This window comes from Lissotriton helveticus, chromosome 5_1 (genome assembly GCF_964261635.1).
Source record: "Lissotriton helveticus chromosome 5_1, aLisHel1.1, whole genome shotgun sequence".
Taxonomy (NCBI): Eukaryota; Metazoa; Chordata; class Amphibia; order Caudata; family Salamandridae; genus Lissotriton; species Lissotriton helveticus.
Genome location: NC_136065.1, coordinates 174,867,428 through 174,886,768, shown reverse-complemented (window position 1 = coordinate 174,886,768; position 19,341 = coordinate 174,867,428).

Sequence of the window (19,341 nt, the reverse complement as noted above, 5' to 3'; positions counted from 1 at the left end):
AACACAGGTTTCTGTGCTTGTTTTCTACATGCCCTCCTGGTGGGTCAGGGCCCAGGGGTTGATTTATTAACATATTTGGGGGAGTGGGTGAACATGGTCCTCTCTCCAGCTTGATTTTGGTCGCAGAGACCCCATCCTCAAGGACCATGGAGAATGCATAAGTGGGAGGGGGCCACATCCTGGGCCGATTTTTGCCCAAGGTCTCCCACACCTAGGGTCCAGCATTAAATAAATAAGGGAGAAGGCTCCCACCCATGCGGATTTCAGCCCCTCACCCCCTGGGGCCCAGGCATGAAATTGAGGGACCTTCCCAGGCTGTTTTCAGCCCAGGGGACCCCAATTTCTGTGCCAACAAATAGCAGGGAAGCCATGCAGCCCCGCTCTGCAGCTATTAATGGCCCTGGGGACCCCATCTTCCAGGGCCAGCTCCAACTTGGCACCTTGGGACATAGCAGTTTTCCTCCCTGCAAAACTTATGTTTGCTCTTGCTTGGTGGGAGAAATTTTAACGCTGTCGCCAAGTGGGAGCAAACAGTAGACCCGCTCTGAGTGGACCGGGAAAGGACTTTTCATCTGCTGTGAAGTGGGCAGGGAAACAGATGAAAACATTGCTTCCACCTACCAATTTAATCAGAATATTTAGCTGCTCCCTGCGGGTGGAAGCAATACCATCTCCCACTGGAGGCAGGGAGACAGCTGGGGCTGCGGAGGTACCCGGGCTTCCCTCGCAGCCTCCAGCAAAGAGGCGGTGTGTGCCCTCGGAAGGGGGGGGACCATTTACTGAGCAGGCCTGTGGAATGGGGTCCCTGGGGCCAATTTTGGCCAGGAGAGGGGGGCTGTGTGTCCCCTCAACCTTCATATACTGGCCAGGCCCCGGGAGATGGGGTCTTCAGAGACAATATGAGCCAGAGGAGGGGGGCTGTGTGGCCCCTTCATAGAATGGCCGAGCCCCAAGAGAAGTAATCCCTGGGGCCAAGTTATTCGGAGAGGGGGACTGCAAGCCAGGGTCCAGGAGATGATGTCCCTGGGGCAAAAAAAAGGCCCAGGGAGGTTGGCCACATACTCATCTCCCCTAAATAAATGTGCTGGCCTCTGGGGATGAGTTTCCCAGGTTTGAAATTGGACAACTGAGGAGTGCTGCAAACCCTCCTTGGCTGCCTTGGGGGTGGGGTGGCTACAGGGCCTGGCCACTGGCCAGACCCTGCGACAAAACCCATACCGCCCATGGCTGAAATCTGTGCACGGCGGGGAGTTGGCTGCATCGAGGGGTTGGCTGAAGGGCCTTGCCACAGGAAATTCAGAAGTAATAGTTAGTTATTGCAAGTAATAGTTGGAGTTATTGCAAGTACAGTTTTCTCATCAATAATTTTACAGCAAATGTTGCACTGATATTATCAATGATGTCATAGAAGATGTCATGAGTAATGTAATATGGTGTGTAATTAGCAGTGCATGGTGAGGGAGCAAGCTATAGTTACCCTAGGGCACGAGTTGTAGTTATTTGAGATAACTATAATTATAACTGCCGAATTTCCATGGTTTTGTGTCTGTAAAATCTTAACCTAAATATGATGTTCCTGTAACCTTTGATTTTTTAGTTAATTTATAAAGTTTTTTAAATTCTATTTCCTAACTATAACAACCTTTTAAATATTGTTTTTTTCAGTGAAGTTCTATGGTTTTTGAAAGCTATTTCCCAAGTATAACATCCCTGTAAACTTTATTTTTGATTGAATTTCTATGTTTTTTTAACATAAAGTAATATGAATTAACATATGTTAATCCAATAAGCAACTGAGTATAGCTTACAGGTACTGCGGCCAACCCCTCTCATGCAGCTAGTCCCACACCATGCTGGGCCTTCGGTCATGAGTGGCTAAGGGATAGCCATAGGGCCAGCACCCGGCATGCAGTCAACCCCGCGCTGCGCATGGCATGGCACGGGGGTTGGCTGCAAGGCCAATACCCCTAAAGCAGCCAACCCAGGAGGGAGACATGCAGCCCCCCTTTCTCAGGCCAATTTCCTCCCAAGGGACCCCATCGCCAGGGTCTGCTACATTTTTAGGGGAGGGGGGTACATAGACCCTGTCCCCAGGCTGTATTTGGCCGAAGGAACCCCAACACTTAATTTATGGAAAGAGGGGAGCACACAGCCACTCTCTCAGGGTGGATTTCTGGCCATGGGGATCCCATCTCCCAGGAGCCAGCCATATTAAGAAAGGGGAGGGATGTGCAGCCCCCTTTCCCAGGCCAATTTCCACCCCAGGGTCTCCATTCCCCAGGGCATGCCACATTTTTTAGGGAAAGTGGGTATGTAGACCCTGTACCCAGGCTATATTTGGCCCTGAGAACCGCATTCCTTAATTTATGGAGGTTGAGGGCCACTCAGTCCCCCTCCTAGGGCCTATTTCTGGACAGAGAGATCCCTTCTCCCAGTAACCAACCATATTTAGAATTGGGAGTGGGTAATGTATTACCCCTTCCCAGACCAATATTGGCCCAGGGGACCCCATTTCTCGGGCCTATCTGAATATTGATTGAGAAGTTGAGTCGCATTGCCCCCTCCCTGCGTCGAGTGTGGCTCTAGGGACCCAATTTCCCTGGGCCTGGTGAGATTATGAAGTGGGAGGGGGCATTCAGCTCCCTTCCATTGGCCGATACTGGCCTCGAAGACCTCTTCCACAGGCACCCGGCTAGAAATGGGTGGGTACCCTGGATCCCACCGAGGGCACCCAATTCACCATTGTTGGAGGCTGCAGGGGGAGCCCCAATGCCCCCGTGGCCCAAGGCGGGTCCCCGCCTACAGTGGGAACCGACATTTCTCCCGTTCACATGGAGCAGCTAAAAATGCTGCTCCCTGCAGGCAGGAGAAATGTTTTCAACTAATTCTATACTCCCAACTGCGGGGAATGGACTTAGTGTTTGCTGTCATTTGAGGAGAGCTTTAACATTGCTCCTGTCAAGCCAGAGGAAACACGGTGCAGGTAAACTGCTGTGTTTTTATGGCCGGGCCCTGGGGTATTTTGTCTCCAGGACTGAAATCAGGGGCGCTTACTTTGGTCAAGCCCCGGTGGATAGAATCCGCAAAGTCAAAATCAGCCCTGTAAGGGGGGGCTGCATGCCCCTTCCCAGTTATGTCAACAGTAGGCCCTGGGGATGTGTTCCTGGGGCCACAATGAGCCTGGAGAGGGGGCTACACTCACCCCCTTCCCCATTAGATGCATCAATCCACCCCCCTGGGACCTGGCCCACCCAGATAGCATAAATAAAAAAAGTGCGGGAGCCAGCGCTTGTTTTTTTCAATGGATTCTTGGATCCTCCACAAGTCACGGTAGAATTTAATTGTTTTTAATGTTTTGGTCCCCAGACGAGGTCCCTGTGGGACCCCACCACCAGGCATAGGGGGTCAGGGTATTCCTACCCTGCCCCCTTAGATATTTTTTTTAAGTATAAATCTTTTTAATTTAGTAACTTGAAAACTCCTGAAAAGATTTGAACCAGATAATGAAAATAGATATTTCTGGACTAAGATCTAGCTTTCTGCCAAATTTGGTGTAATTCCATGCAGCGGTACAGGCTGCAGTAGGCTTCAAAATCCCAATGGGAAATTGCATGAAGAAAATACACTTTGCTACCCCCTTTTTCTCGGCACACACTTGACGAATCACCCCAAAACTTTTCAAATTGCAACTGAGTGAGTGGCAAACTAGTTCTGAAAATGTTGTGAAGATTCGTCAAATGGCGCCAACGTTATTACCAAAACAATAAACATTTTCTCTATGGCAACTACGTCCTAACTATAACTTCCATCAGTATATATATAGATATATATATATATATATATATATATATATATATATATATACTAGCAGCCCGTCCCGACGTTGTCCGGGTATGAATTGCTGCCGGCCATTGGTATATTGTTTTGTAGGATTTCGTTTAGATAGCATTTCTTATCTGTGACAGCCCTTGTGAAACGCTATAATTCACAGTGCACTGCTGATGCACTTAAGAGTGCGCGTTCAGTAGTGTGTGAACTCGAGTTTCCCTACTTTATTTTTCCTTGCAATATTATATAGCGCGAACTGGACAAAATGGCATGAGCACAATTTACATTGCAGAAGAACACATTCATTTGTGGTAGGCACGGGGAGACAAAGCAATTTGCCTGGAATCACGGGATGTTGAGCTGATGCCGAGTTTCGAACGTAGCTCCCCAGCTCTAAAGTTCGCAATTCTAGAACTTGTGGCGGGAGATGTGTCTAAAAGTGTATGTCAGTGCTGACCATCAATGAGAGAGACCTGTGCATTTTTCAAATGGGTGGTGAAAAAATATGAGTATGTTGCTGGAGATGTGGGCCGCCGTGCCACCAATGTACTTACTTACCGGGGGAGGGTAAACACCCATTATTCCGCAACTTTCTTTCCGCATACCATCACTCCGCATACTTTCATTACGAAAGTACCATGACTCCGCAATGCCATTATAACGCATGGCATTACATTTTATATGCTTTTACCACGCATACATTTACAACGAAATTCGTTGTATATGCATGAATGGTAAAGCATGTTTTTTTTAATGTTTGGATAAGTTAAGTATGGTATAGGGGTATATGTTTTGGGGTACTAAGGTATATGTTTTGGGGTGTTTGGGTATTTTAAGGGTTCAGATATAGTTTTGGTTTATGGGGTACAGGGGTAGTTTTAGGGTTTATGGATAGGTATGGGTTTTGGGGTACAGGGGTATTTCTAGGGTTCAGGGCTAGGTTTGGGTATTGGAGTATAGGGGTATTTTTAGGGTTCAGGGGTAGGTTTGGATTTTGGGGCAGAGGGGTATTTTAGGGGTTCAGGGCTAGGTTTGGGTTTTGGGGTACAGGGGTATTTTAGGGTTCAGGGCTAGGTTTGGGTTTTGGGGTACAGGGGTATTTTTAGAGTTCAGGGCTAGGTTTGGGTTTTGGGGTACAGGGGTATTTTAGGGTTTGGGTTTTGGGGTACAGGGTTATTTTTAGGGTTCAGCGTTAGGTTTGGGTTTTGGGGTACAGGGGTATTCTTAGGGTTCAGGGTTGGTTTGGGTTTTGGGGTACAGGGGTATTTTAAGGGTTCAGAGCCAGGTATGGGTTTTGGGGTACAGGGGTATTTTAGGGTTCAGGGGTAGGTTTGAATTTTGGGGTACAGTGGTATTTTTAGGGTTCAGGGCTAGGTTTGGGTTTTGGGGTACAGGGGTATTTTTAGGGTTCAGGGGTAGGTTTGGGTTTTGAGGTACAGGGGTATTTATAGGGTTCAGGGCTAGGTTTGGGTTTTGGGGTACAGGGGTATTTTTAGGGTTTAGGGATGGGTTTGGGTTTTGGGGTACAGGGTATATTTATAGGGTTAAGATGCGTTAGTGTTTAAGGGTGTTGGGGTATTTTAAGGAGTAAGGGTAGGTTATGATTATGGGGTGCAGGGGTATTTAAAGGGAGCAGGGTGGGATTAGCACACGATATGAGACAGGGCTTGAAGGGCGGAACGTACCACAGGCCCCCAGCGTTTGTCACGCCCACAGCACAACGCAGACACGCCCACAAGGGACTATTTTGCTGGCCCGGTTCTTTTACCTTTTAAATGTATATGGTGGGCGTCTGCATAGCCTATGTCCTTCTGCTGCAACTGCCCTTTCCATCGCTCTATTGGGTGTTGTGATTGGTGCTGTGGTTCCTGAGATTATCCGCCTCAAAGGTTTAGGCCCTCTCTTTATTATATTAGTATGGATATGTGTATATATATATATCGCTGAAAGAAGTCTTCTTCCATATATATATATATATATATATATATATATATATATATATATTCACTGAAAAAAAGCTTACAGGGATGTTATAGTTAGGTAATAGAATTAAAAAATCCTTCGAAGTTCACTGAAAAAAACAAAGGTTATAGGGAGGTTATAGTCAGGCTCAGATTTCACTCATACAAAACCAGTGGAATTCAGCAGTTATAGTTACCTGATCTAACTATAACTTACACCCCTGCAGTGCACTGCTTATGGCCTCACATATTACATCACTCATGAGATGGTCAGAGACATCACTGATGACATCTCAAATGACATCACTGATGACACCATCCACAGAAACACTCACACACCCATTCACACTCCTATACAACCTCTCATATACCCATGCACACACCCACACAACCACTCAACTGTTCACAGACCCATGCAAGTACTCACACAGCCACTCACTCCCTGTTATTGTCCTCTGGTGGTCTTTGGAGTCAAAAAATATCTAAAGCCCAGGTTTTCAGAGGTGGTACAGGAAATCTACCCATACACAGACTTGGTTTCCAGAATCTCAAAAACAGCATTTGGGTGCGAGGACTCACTCCGACAGAGGCCAACAGGTCCAAATGATACAGGTCAGTTACTCAGTTGCAGGAAATGCCTCTTGTAGCTTGTTAGGACCCTGAAGCTTGAGGTCATCCTTATGTTCTTTGGAGTTCCTTATGTTCTTTGGAGTTCACTTCTTTGTCCTTGTTACACGAGAGAGCATGTCCAGTCCCTCATGGCTCTTCTCAGGTCGCAGACATCGATTTCAGTCCTCTTCTGATCGTCCTCACATTCAGAAGTGTTCTGAGATGTGACCTGGGGATGTCACATTTGTGCCTGACACCAGCCCATAGGTGAAGTTGCCTCCTGAATCCAACTAACCAATGGGGTGAGAGTTCCAAGGGGTTACCCTACTGGCTTTTACAGCATTTCCTACAAACTCTACTGCAAACAATATCACAGTGTCTGTTTCTCTAAATCCAAGATGGTGAAATCCTTCTCCTTTTATGCAGCGATGTGACCAGGGAAATAGGGTCACTCTAAACCTTTTCTGGGGCAGTTCCCCTCCCACAGGGACTGGTGTCTGCCTGTCCAGGTGTCATTTGGCATCTGCCTGTGGCATAGGAGGCCAATCTGCAGTAAAAAGTCGCTCGGCACAGCCCAAAAGGTCATCTTGACAAAGGAATAAAACACTTCCTCATGCCCAGGCCTTTGTCGCTGCCCTTGGACCATTTTTCACACCTCATTCAGGGCTTGAACCCTCAGTGGGCTGCAGCTAGAGGCTAATGCCAATTAGCTTCCATAGTATTTAGGCAGGGATAAGAAAACTTTCTAAGAATACCTTTTCCTTAATATGTATTATAAATCCAACTTCACCATTGAATTGGGTGTTTAATAAATAATACAGCAAGACCTGCAATTATGCTTTAGGTGTTTCCCAGCCAAATGTAGAGTTATTAAATGGAAAGTGCATACCAGGGTTTCTCCATTGAACATCTGGCCTTGCAACAATGAAAACAGCATTTGGGTGCTTTTCACTGTAAGGAGTTGTAAACATTACATTTCTACATAGCCTAATTTTAAACACTGTGCAGTTTGCCTTGTGGGATACCAGATGTAAAATTAAGGATTAAAAAGGGTGTATTTTGACATGCCGAATTGCAGTTTTTATACTGCTACTCTCCGGCTGCAATCATATGCCTGAATCCATGTTTGCATTGCCACTGTAGTGGAAGGTACAATAGATGCTGCTAGTGGCATTTTTGTCCAGTCCCTGGGTACAATTTGCAGCATATACTACGGATTTATAGGAAAGTTAAATATGCTAATATGACAATTTACAATTTGACCAAAAAAGGTGAGTAAAGGGCTCTTTACTACTGGTTAACTCAACTAAATCTTTTTTCAATGATGGAACTGGAAAGAGACAGCCTAAAACTGTTGGGTGTGCTAGAGAAAGACATTTTAAAAAGTGCCGTTACACTAATGCTAAGAAATTATTGAGATTTCCTAAATATTTAGCAAGAAGATACCTTCATATATTGCAGTTTGAGGAAATAGTGTGAATTTGAAAAACTTGTAAAGTTGCAACCAAATTTAGGAGTAAATATAAACATGTAGTTTTAGTTATTTAATCTATAACCTCATGTTTTAAGGTCAGAATTCTTGTGCAATGCATGGCTCTGCTTCCAACCTGTTCTGTCCGGTCATGGTACTGCTAGTTCTAGATTTTCTAGTAGGAGTGCCATAGAGTTGGTGAAGTAAGCTAGCAAATATGAGAACAGGACATGGTCATGACAGTCATTGTCCTGATGGAATTCTCATAAGTATATTTACAGGGCCGAAACGTGTTAATGCTCTATGAGCCACGCTACGTTTGTCAAGATATTTGGTGATTTTCTTCCCAGGTATTCGAATACTGACAATTGTGAAGCATCTTTCTACCCTTACAGTATGACGCTGACTCTTCTTTAGATTGGGGACAAAAAGGACTGAGATTTACAGTTACAGTTAGTCTTTCCAAAATGAGTTGACCTTTGTAATCTTTTATTGTACACCTTGATAAAGACTCGCTAAAAATGTTCAAATGGTATTCCAATACTTTTGTCTCCTGAAAATGTTACTGTCAAATATTGTCAATTTCCATGATCACCGGTGGTGGCTCTTTAAGGCATGATCTCTTCACCTTCTTTCATCCAGTAATTCTATTTTGCCTCTGCCAGACAAAAACTGCGTTGTATATTTGCACAGTGATCTTTCAAATGATAGCAAATGTAAATGGTGCGATACTTGTAACTGTGGTATTGGTTATCATCAGAAAGGGAGTTTTATGATGAAATAGGTCCAATGGGTATTTTTGATATTGCTTTGGTGCAGCTTTCATGATATTCTACTGGTAATATCTGTGAATAAAACAAAATGTATATGACTAATTCACTCGGCCACGTAAATCTCCACCCCTAATTTTACACTATTTAGTAGGGCCCTTGTTCGACATATGTAGTTTATCTAGTTAACAAAAGAATGTGCCATTTTCCATCCCTCTTAGACTTAGTTTGGACACCCTTGTTCTAGAAAGCTATTTTTGGTCTGCATTTTAAGCACAGCCAAGACTGGAAAATTATACATTTCTGATATTGATTTGAACAGCACATTCATACAATGGAAACTGTGCTTTCATAATTCTTTTTATCCTCAGAAGATATGAAGGCGTTTTACAATAAGCAACTTAATATTTCCTGTAACCAAGACATGCTGTCCTTATTTCATCTCGGAAAGCATGAAAAGGCTGAGTGAAGGGAGGCCGGATTAGAACCTGCGTCTTTAAGGTTACAAAGATCCCACACCTGAAACCAGCTGAGCTATTAAAACATGCACCAGCAACCATGCGTTTAAATGGCCTGCGCAGGAAAGGGCTTCCCACTGGCCGCAGGGTTTTAAAAGCCCTCGTGCTCATTGTCGAACAAAGCGCTCCTTCGTTCCATGCCTGCAAACGTCATTGTTTGATGGTACATGAGATCGTTTTCAAGCGTTCTTTAAGATACAGAAAAAGCCCTCATCTGGATGGGCTTGTTATGCTCTGCAGTGCCCAGGATTAGAGCGTGGGTAGATGCTTATGGCACATTATAGCACAAAAGGCTGTGTTTATAGCGGGTGAGATGACATCTAAAGAGAGACAACATTTAAAAGACAAGCACTGACAAAGCCCCAAAAAAAGCTGTGCCTTGCATTTTGAGTCCTGACTAAAATGTTTTGAAAAAGCCCACAACTGTGAAAAACCTGCGAAACCATTGTTGTCTTTATATAATGCATCGATGAGATAAATAATTTAATGTGTGATGATTCACTATTCTTTTGAGATGTAGAATAATGATTTATATATTTTAATGGAAGCACTTCTTAGGAGGCAATATGATGCACTGAAGACCAAAAAGCAAGAACTGGGAGTGTAATACTCATGTGGGGAGGCTCCAAAGCCCACTCTTGGAAACAAATAGGTCTTTCAGACAGCTGCGCTGTCAAGTCGGAACTGAAAAAGAAATGTAAGGAAATCAAGAATATGCCAAACAGATGTTTTTTTTCTACCATGTTTAAAAGCGATTACCTCTTTATCTGTCTTCTTCTCACAGTGCTTATGTAATGAGTTTACCTCCTTCATGCAAAACCTAACCAACAAACTTGACTTTCCATCCCACTCCAAGGCGCTGTACCCCTAGTATAAGTACCTGACTTCCTGGGAAAGACTTCGGGGCATATTTACAATAAGTGGCGCATCCCTGCATATCAGGAGGGATGCGCCACTTATTGTGCGCCATGCTTCCGCCACAATGGATGCGCCGCATTTACAATGCGGCGCACCATGAGGCAAAAACGGCACAGATGCGCGACGCATCTGTGCCGTAAAAGTGGCGCATTGCTGGAGTTGCGTCGCAAGTGCGACGCAGCTCCAGCAAGGCTTTAGGGTGCCCTATCCTTCAAATGCTGCGTCAATCCTTACGCCTGCTTCAAGCAGGCACAGGGTTTTGATGCAGCATTGGCCTAAAAGTGACTGAGTGAAATCTTGTAGATTTCACTCAGCCACTTTCAGGAGGCGTTCCTGCGCAGGAACGCCCCCCCTGCGCAGGAAGGCCTCCTTATGGCGCAGGGCTTTACAACGTGATGCATCTCCTAGATGCGTCACGTTGTTAATACCTCGCACCATGGTGCATCTTTTGCGCCGCCGCTGTGTCACAAAAGTGACGCAACGGCAGCGCAAAAGAGGCGCAAGGGGCTTGTAGATCTGCCCCTTCCTGTTTTCTTTTTTCTGCAGGCCGATTGCTGTTTCGGCTTCAGGCAGGTGTATATTGTTTTTCTTTTTTATACTTCTGGTCTGCTTTAGAGGTTTCAGTGTGATTTTTTTTGATCGCACACATATGCTGGACATACGGGACCACAGAGGGTGTCTAGTGTGTGCTGGCCTACACGTGACGGTCTCGGGGTCAGGGGTAAGTTTCCTTTTTATTTTGAATGTGTTTGGGACGTGGGTGCCCTACAGTGCTGTTTCCCTATGGTCCCTGCGCTGGGGCAGATGCTTATGGGACGAGGGTGTTGTAAATAAATGTTGACTGGTCCATGTAGTTTCTTATGTAGATTTATTCAGGTAGGATGTTACATAAGGGAGAGCCCCACCAGGAGCGGTCTCACTGCTGCTCAGCCCATCACCAACTGACTCTCACACACATGAACATTCCATTCACCAATATTCTCTCACACAGACACCCAGGCTGAGCAGCAGTATAACACATCTCCTTCTTTTAAGAGAATACAAAAACTCTCAGAACAGTATCAGAGAAGCGTGGCTCAGTGGTTAGAGGCGGCAGACCTGGAAGCTGAGATCAGCCATGGACCAGGGTTCGATTCCCCGCCTCGGTGGGTCTTGGGCACAAAAATTCCACGGACTCGACAATTCTCGCTCCGGTGCCTACTCGACTCACACTCTGCGACTCTGGGCAATAGCTTGCTTAATCTCCACTACAGCCCCTCGCGGCGGGATGCCTGGCTTTCACCTTGTGAATACCCTGCCGGGGTATCTCACAGGGGAATACCAGGACGGGTTCCCTAAGCAAGCGCCTTGAGACCCCTGGGTGATTAGTGCGCTATATAAATCGAAAAACATTTACATTTACATTTACATCAGAACAAATGCAAGAAATAAATAACATGACATAGTTCTGAAAAGTAGCATGAAAAATTAAAGGCATAAGAAACTACATTTATTTACAACAGAGGGGCTCTTGGGCGGCATTTTGTTTATTGGAGTCGGCGCCTCCATCTGCAGAGGAGGGATGTGGAGAAGCAGTCCTTCCCTCACTTTTGGTTGAAACGTTTTCCCTTGGATAATTTTGGGGAGGGGTTTCCACCCTCTGGAAAAATCAATAACATTATGGTTGGGTTGTCATCGCAAGGGGCTGTGGTTTTCAGAGAATGCTTTGCCTTCAGATGAAGTGAACCAGAAGGTAGAGGGGGCGGTGAAGTGGGCCTATACTGAATCAAACTACTTTGCTGTTCGTACCAATGCCTATTCCACCTGCGCTATTCAGTCCCTCCTTAAGGACTTTCATGCCCTGGCTGATAAAGTTCAAGAGGGGGCAGAATTTCCAGCTTTGTTGGCTACGATGGAGCAACAGGTGTAGTTTCTTTCGGATGTCACCTTTGACAATCTCTGTGCTTCAGCAGTAGTTTCTAGTGTGACAATTACAGCTCGTCGCACTATTTGGTTGTGGTCTCAGAAGGCCAATGCTGCTCACAAATGCTGTCCTGTTGAAGCTGCCTTTTACTGGGTCAAAGGTTTTTGGCAGTGATTTGGAGGAGCTGATCAAAAAAATCAGCTGAGAATAGGAAGCTAATGACACATGTTACTTCTGTGTCCAGGGGCAGGGGTTCTGGGGTCGAAAGAGCTTTTGGCCCTGGGGTAGGGCTACGCCACACCAGCCTTTTTGAAGTAGGGGCTGTGGCTGGGGTGCTCCTCATGCCCACAAGTCCCAGTACTTCGCTGCCGCAGCTTCTCAAGCCCTTCCCAAGGCATGACTACTCCAGGTTCTGTCCTGTCGGGGAGCGTTCTTAGTTCTTTTGAGACATTGGGGCTCATTTCCATTACCAGAGCTTGGGTCTCCCAGGTAGTCTCAGATGGTTACAGGATAAATTTCGGTAACACCCCACCTCGCCGTTTCTTAGAGACTCCTGCTCCTCAATCCCTGGCCAGGTTCTTCTCTCCTATTGTTGTTACAGAAAGCTTTCAGGGAGTTCCTCCCAGTCCTGGACCTGAAAGGGGTCAATCAGATTATCCCTCATGCTTCTTTCAAAATGGTCTCTCTTCAACTGATTCTGCCGCTCATGAGGAAGGGTGAATTCCTGACATGCATCAATCTCCTGGATGCTTACCTCCATGTTCCGATGCATCATTCTCAGCAGCTATGCCTTTGGTTTTCTGTCAAGGGCAACCACTTAAAGTTTCGGGTCCTGCCCTTCAGGTGAGATGGTGTCGAAAGCGGCACTGAGATCTAATAAAATCAGTGCCACTGTCTCACCTTTTTCCAAAAGCCTACGTAAGTTTTCGGTAACACCCCACCTTGCCGTTTCTTAGAGACTCCTGCTCCTCAATCCCTGGCCAGGTTCTTCTCTCCTATTGTTGTTACAGAAAGCCTATTCTCTGTGGAAAAACCAGGGCGGAAACCAGATTGTGAAAAGTGGAGAATATGATTATCCTCAATAAACTGAGCAAGATGGTAGTGGATGTGCTTTTCAAGAATTTTAGAAAAAGCAGGTAGTAAGGAGATGGGACGGAAATTGGAAGGGACATTTGGGTCAGCCGTTGGTTTTTTCAAGAATGGTGAAACCATCGCGTGCTTCCAGACCGCTGGAACAGTGGCATTTTGTAATGACAAGTTTAGGGTGTTACAAATCACAGAGAGCTGAGAAGTGCTGAGTTGTTTAAGTATAGGCACGGGAAGCTGATCATTCGGTGATCCGGACTTTAAATTTCCTCGAATATCCCTCAAATTCTCAAGGCTTATAGGTGGCCAACAATTAAGGACTGGGGTAGTACAGGCTGGATCAAGATTTGGCAAAGAGTTCCATGTGGGGGTCAGGGGAACATGGGGACTGTGACCCTGATGTGTAGCTATTTCCTTATAAATGTTGTCAATTTTATTTGTAAAAAATTGGGCTAATTCCTCACATTTTTTACCACTCAGGGGAGGTGTAGTAGCAGTGGTTTTGGAGCCAGCTAGTTATTTCACTAATGTGAACAGCATTTTAGGTTTATTAGTGGCCTCTTTAATGGTCGTGGCTACATAGTTGGCTTACTTATGTTGGCATAGTTGGCATAGTTATGCTGCATCATTTTATATTTCATCACTAATTTCGCCCATACAGCAAAAGAGTGATGCTATTCTGTCATCATCTACATGGAATCAGTACAACACAATTTACCTGGCCAGCCTTTCTATGTTGGAATTACTACAGATATGCCTGACTCCAGGGCACCAGATATCATTGCAGTCTTTTTTGTTCTCTAAATAACTGCCTATTACCGTCCCAAATATATATGTAATTTCTCTTCCATATTGGAAACAGGCAAATGGTTAATGTTTATGGAGATTTAGAATGCAACCTTGTTTGGGATGGCCATACAAGGTCCCCAAAGACATGCAATGCTCCAGAGACAATAAACGTTCTGTTAATATACCTAATCTGGGTTTCTGACATATTTCCATGTGTTCTGTACTCTTATCAACTTGTAAAGATGAGTGAAGAGAGACTGTCAGCATGCACTTTATCATAGGCAAATAAAAGCAATAACAACCTACCCTTGTTTATCTTCTTCTGGCCTGGACTGTGCGCTGGACAATCTGGCAGTTTTTTTAGGTGATTCATCTTTTAGGGGGTTGGGGGGCTCCTCAGCTGGGCACTGCTCTTTTGCCCTATGAGATGTATCCAAAGAGTATATTTACCCACATTCAATGGTGGCCATTACTTCCTTAATCCATACTGTAGGATGCTGATAGTTGATGGCATCTGATTCTAGTGAAAGGGAGCAAATTGTTTTGCTCATACCCATGAGGAACAAAATCCCATCAGTCTCAATAATCGAGGGGGCTTATTTACAAGCCCCTTGCGTTGCCAGTGCTTCACTTTTTAGGAAATATCACTAATGGGTTTGGCTCTAATCAGTAAGGCTGAGCCTCTTATCATATAAAAAGCACAGGACCGCCAGTACTGATATACAATTCAGATGTAATAGAAAACGAAGCAAGAAAAATATCAAAACAAGTCGCCTATGAGTAATAGTGTTTGTTAGACCTGGCATCTTTGGCGTGGTTCCCCCTATCTTTTTGCCTCTACCTCCTGTATTTTTGATGCTGTGCTGGATTTCCTTTTTGCTGGTTTAGATGCTTTGGACACTCTGCCACTGCTGATCAGTGCCAGAGTGTAAGTGCTCCCTATGTAAATTGTTATTCTGATTGGATAAACATGTTTGGCATATTTGTATCACCATGAAGTCCTTAGTAAAGTGCACAGGGTGTGCCAGGGCTGGTGATGACAAATGCTACTAGTGGGCCTGCAGCACTGATTGTGCCACCCACAAGAGTAGCCCTAAAGTGGTGTCTCAGGCCTGCCACTGCAGTGCCTGTGTGCAGTTTAGAAACTGCCATGTCCTCCTGGTCAGTGTCCCCACTGACCAGGCCTAACCCTTCCCTTTTTGTACACATCAGCACCCCTATGGAAGGCCCAAGGTACCCCCCTGGGCGATACAAAAGGGGATGATGGACGGAGCGTTTGAGCAAATCAAACACTCACCCCCAGTCAACTGATCTGGGTTTAATCCATCACCATTCTTTAGCCCACTCAGCCACCCCATTTCAGACATGGCCATATGCAAATCAGTCTGACCCTGTGCCTCATGGGAACAGTCCAGCCCGAACTGCCAAGCCAAGTCTTCCATGGACCAGAAACAAGCATCCTGGGACCGGTTTCGGATTCATAATCCTCATCAGCCAGGCTATCTTGAATCCAGTGGCCAAGTGAGCAAGGGACTCATGTCTGAGCATACGCAGCCACACTTAGGGCAAACAAAGCGATACAAAAGGGGATGATGGACGGAGCGTTTGAGCAAATCAAACACTCACCCCCAGACAACTGAACTGGGTTTAATCCATCACCATTCTTTAGCCCACTCAGCCACCCCATTTCAGACATGGCCATATGCAAATCAGTCTGACCCTGTGCCTCATGGGAACAGTCCAGCCCGAACTGCCAAGCCATGTCTTCCATGGACCGGAAACAAGCATCCTGGGACCGGTTTAGGATTCATAATCCTCATCAGCCAGGCTATCTTGAATCCAGTGGCCAAGTGAGCAAGGGACTCACGTCTGAGCATACCCAGCCACACTTAGGGCGAACAAAGCGATACAAAAGGGGATGATGGACGGAGCCTTTGAGCAAATCAAACACTCACCCCAAGTCAACTGATCTGAACTGATCTGGGTTTAATCCATCACCATTCTTTAGCCCACTCAGCCACCCCATGGCTTGGCAGTGCGGGCTGGACTGTTCCCATGAGGCACAGGGTCAGAGTGATTTGCATATAGCCATGTCTGAACTGGGGTGGCAGAGTGGGCTAAAGAACGGTGATGGATTAAACCCAGATCTTTTGACTGGGTGTGAGTGTTTTATTGATTCAGATGCTCCGTCCATCACCACCCTCTTTTGTACCGCTTTTGGCCGCCATAAGTGTGGCAGGGTATGCTCAGACGTGAGTCCCTTGCTCACTTTGCCACTGGATTCAAGCAAGCCGGGCTGAAGACGGCTGGAATACCAGAAACCGGTCCTCGGAAGCTTGTTTCTGGTCCAGGGAAGACATGGCTTGGCAGTTCGGGCTGGACTGTTCCCATGAGGCACAGGGTCAGACAGATTTGCATATAGCCATGTCTGAACTGGGGTGGCAGAGTGGGCTAAAGAACGGTGATGGTTTAAACCCAGATCTTTTGACTGGGTGTGAGTGTTTGATTGATTCAGATGCTCCGTCCATCACCACCCCCTTTTGTACCGCTTTTGGCCGCCATAAGTGTGGCAGGGTATGCTCAGACGTGAGTCCCGTGCTCACTTTGCCACTGGATTCAAGCAAGCCGGGCTGAAGACGGCTGGAATGCCAGAAACCGGTCCTCGGAAGCTTGTTTCTGGTCCAGGGAAGACATGGCTTGGCAGTTCGGGATGGACTGTTCCCATGAGGCACAGGGTCAGACTGATTTGCATATAGCCATGTCTGAACTGGGGTGGCAGAGTGTGCTAAAGAACGGTGATGGATTAAACCCAGATCTCTTGACTGGGTGTGAGTGTTTGATTGATTCAGATGCTCCGTCCATCATCACCCCCTTTTGTACCGCAAGGTACCCCCCTGGGCAGGGAGAAGTGTATATAGAAGGTAGAGCATGTACTAGTGCAGGTGACATGCTCTGAATGTGAATGGCAGCCATTTTCGCTGTTCACTATTGTAAGGCTATCTTGCTCCATGGATTAACATGGGGGATGCTGGCTACAGTGGCTTCCAGTATTTCTTCCCATAGGAACAAGATAGGACATAAGTATCTAGTATCCCTGAACTCAGAATTTAATAACACATCTTTTAGGAAAGTTTGTTTTTAAATCCTGTGTTTGAGAACAGCACTTTTAGAAAGTTGATGTTCTCTTGTCTGACCCTTCTGTGTGCCTTGGCCTGTTTGTGTATTGACTGTCTGGTTTGAGAGTGACAGGGGCTGGGGATTCCCCAGGAGGCTGGCTGAGTCAGCCCTTGGCTGAATGACTGCATTTGCAACTTGAGTGGTGGGAGGAGTTAGCACCTGGGCCTGAATAGGGTTGTGCCTGCCTTCCACAATGCTGGCTCCCCCTCCTACTGGGCGGCTGACGACCCTGCCCCTCATTCTGAAAGGAAAGGAGAAGCCAGGAAAACAAAGTGCTCATGAAACACCCAGAAACGGTTCAGACCAGGCTCAGGGCCCACTTGCACAAAGAGAACAGAGACTTTTAGGGGTATAAGTACAGGACCCCTAACAACAGAAAATTAGATCATCCTGGAATCAAGAAGGAACCTCTGCCAAGGAGAAAGCTGAAACTGAAGAAGGAAGATTGTCCAGCTGTTGCTCTGCTGGATTTCCCTGCTGTTGCTTTGCTGCCAAGGAGAGGGGAAGGACTTTGCTTTGTGCTGTGTCCCCTTGCTTGAAGGAATCTCCAAGAGCCTGAGAAGAGCTGGCACTCTGTTCTGAAGTCCCAGGAACAAAAGGACTTCACCCCCAGCTTCCCCTGAGCTCTACTGAGAGAGTTCTGTCCTTCCTGGAGTGCTTGGCCCATGTGTGGTGCCTCTGGAAGTTGTACCTGTGTTGGGAAGCTGGAAACTAAGCTTGAGAGACTTTGCTAAAGAAAAGTTATCGCATCGCTCGCTGCGGAGCGCATCCCCGACAGTGCGAGAAGATTCCTGCTGCTCCGAAGATCGAGATCGTCGCAGCGCCTGTTGCCGCTGTCAGAGCCATCGCATCCTTCGTTTGCGGGACGCACCCGATCGGTGCGGGAAATCAAACATCGCTGCGAGTGTCGTCGCAGAGCCTGTCGTCGCGGGGTGAGATCGCCGCACCGCCTGCTTGCGGATTGCAACACGTCGCTGCGAGAGTCATCACCGAAGACAACGCATCGAGGAGCTGCGAGAGAGAAGATCACCGCTGGTCCGCGCCCTGGAGATCGTTGCACCTCCAAAGATCTTCGCATCGTGCCTTTGAGAGAACAAACTTCCTACGGAACCAACGCACCGGAAGTGGCCATACAAGTGGCCTTCCTCCCCATACAGACCGGATCCGTCGCAAAACGCCCGCTGCTGCAGCGGGGCTGTCGCAAACGCCTCCCCAGGGTCTCAGGAGCAACGCATCGCTTGTTTTCCACCGCACCAGCTTCTGCTTTTGGAACTTTGTCGCAACTAAAGTTACTGTGAGCTAAACGTGACGCAACTGTGAACTTTTCACATAACTGTGGATTATTTTAACGGAACCTAAAGAATTTTAACGCAACCTAAAGAATTTTGTCGCAACCTTAAGAACTCTTTTGAGACCATATTCTTGAACTGTGTTTGTTGGATTTTTGTTGTTTTGGTCTTGTGTAGTTTAGATTAAATATCTTTATTTTTCTAAAACTGTTTGGAGTCAGTTTGTGGTGTTTTCACTGTGTTACTCTGAGTGTTGGTACAAATACTTTACACATTGCCTCTGGTTAGCCTAGACTGCTCGTGACAAGCTACCTAGAGGGTGAGCAGGGGTTATCTCAGAGGGTTTCCTCCTTACCCTGACTAGAAGCAAGGGTCCCTATTTGGACAGTGGTACCTACCCCTGCCAACTAGAGACCCCCAGTTCTAACAGTGTTAATTTCAAAAGATGATTCAATTAAATGTTTTCTTTTTTAACAACCAATTCTTTTCTGTACAAAAGACAGACAACACCACAAAAATATTTGGGGAAAAAATATATTCAAGAAAGAATACAACAATGGCTAGCCTCCAATGGGGCTTATCTCATCACTCACATTCATACCAATTCAACCATACACCATTCCACATTCAAAACCAAGACGCATCCCACAGACATTCAATTCACACATCACACCCTTGGTTATCCAAATCCTTATTTCTTTTAGTTACAACACCAAGAAACCTGCGCCAAACGAAGAACAATTTTGCATCAAAAATTAGATGTGCACCACATATAATGACAATGAGTTTTCAGTTCACACATAAGAGTTTTGGGAGTGCACAAAACAGAAAAACTTTTTAAGGCTACATTTGTTTGGCAATCCAAAACAGATCTACGGGTTTCGAACCCACTTCATTCAGGGGTTCTCTTCAGGACCAAACAACTGTGGATAGAAGAAAAAGAAGAGAAAATCTTACTTCAAAAGGACTACCACACCCAAAAAAACGCTACCACCAGGTCTACAGCCTCAAAGAAAACTCTT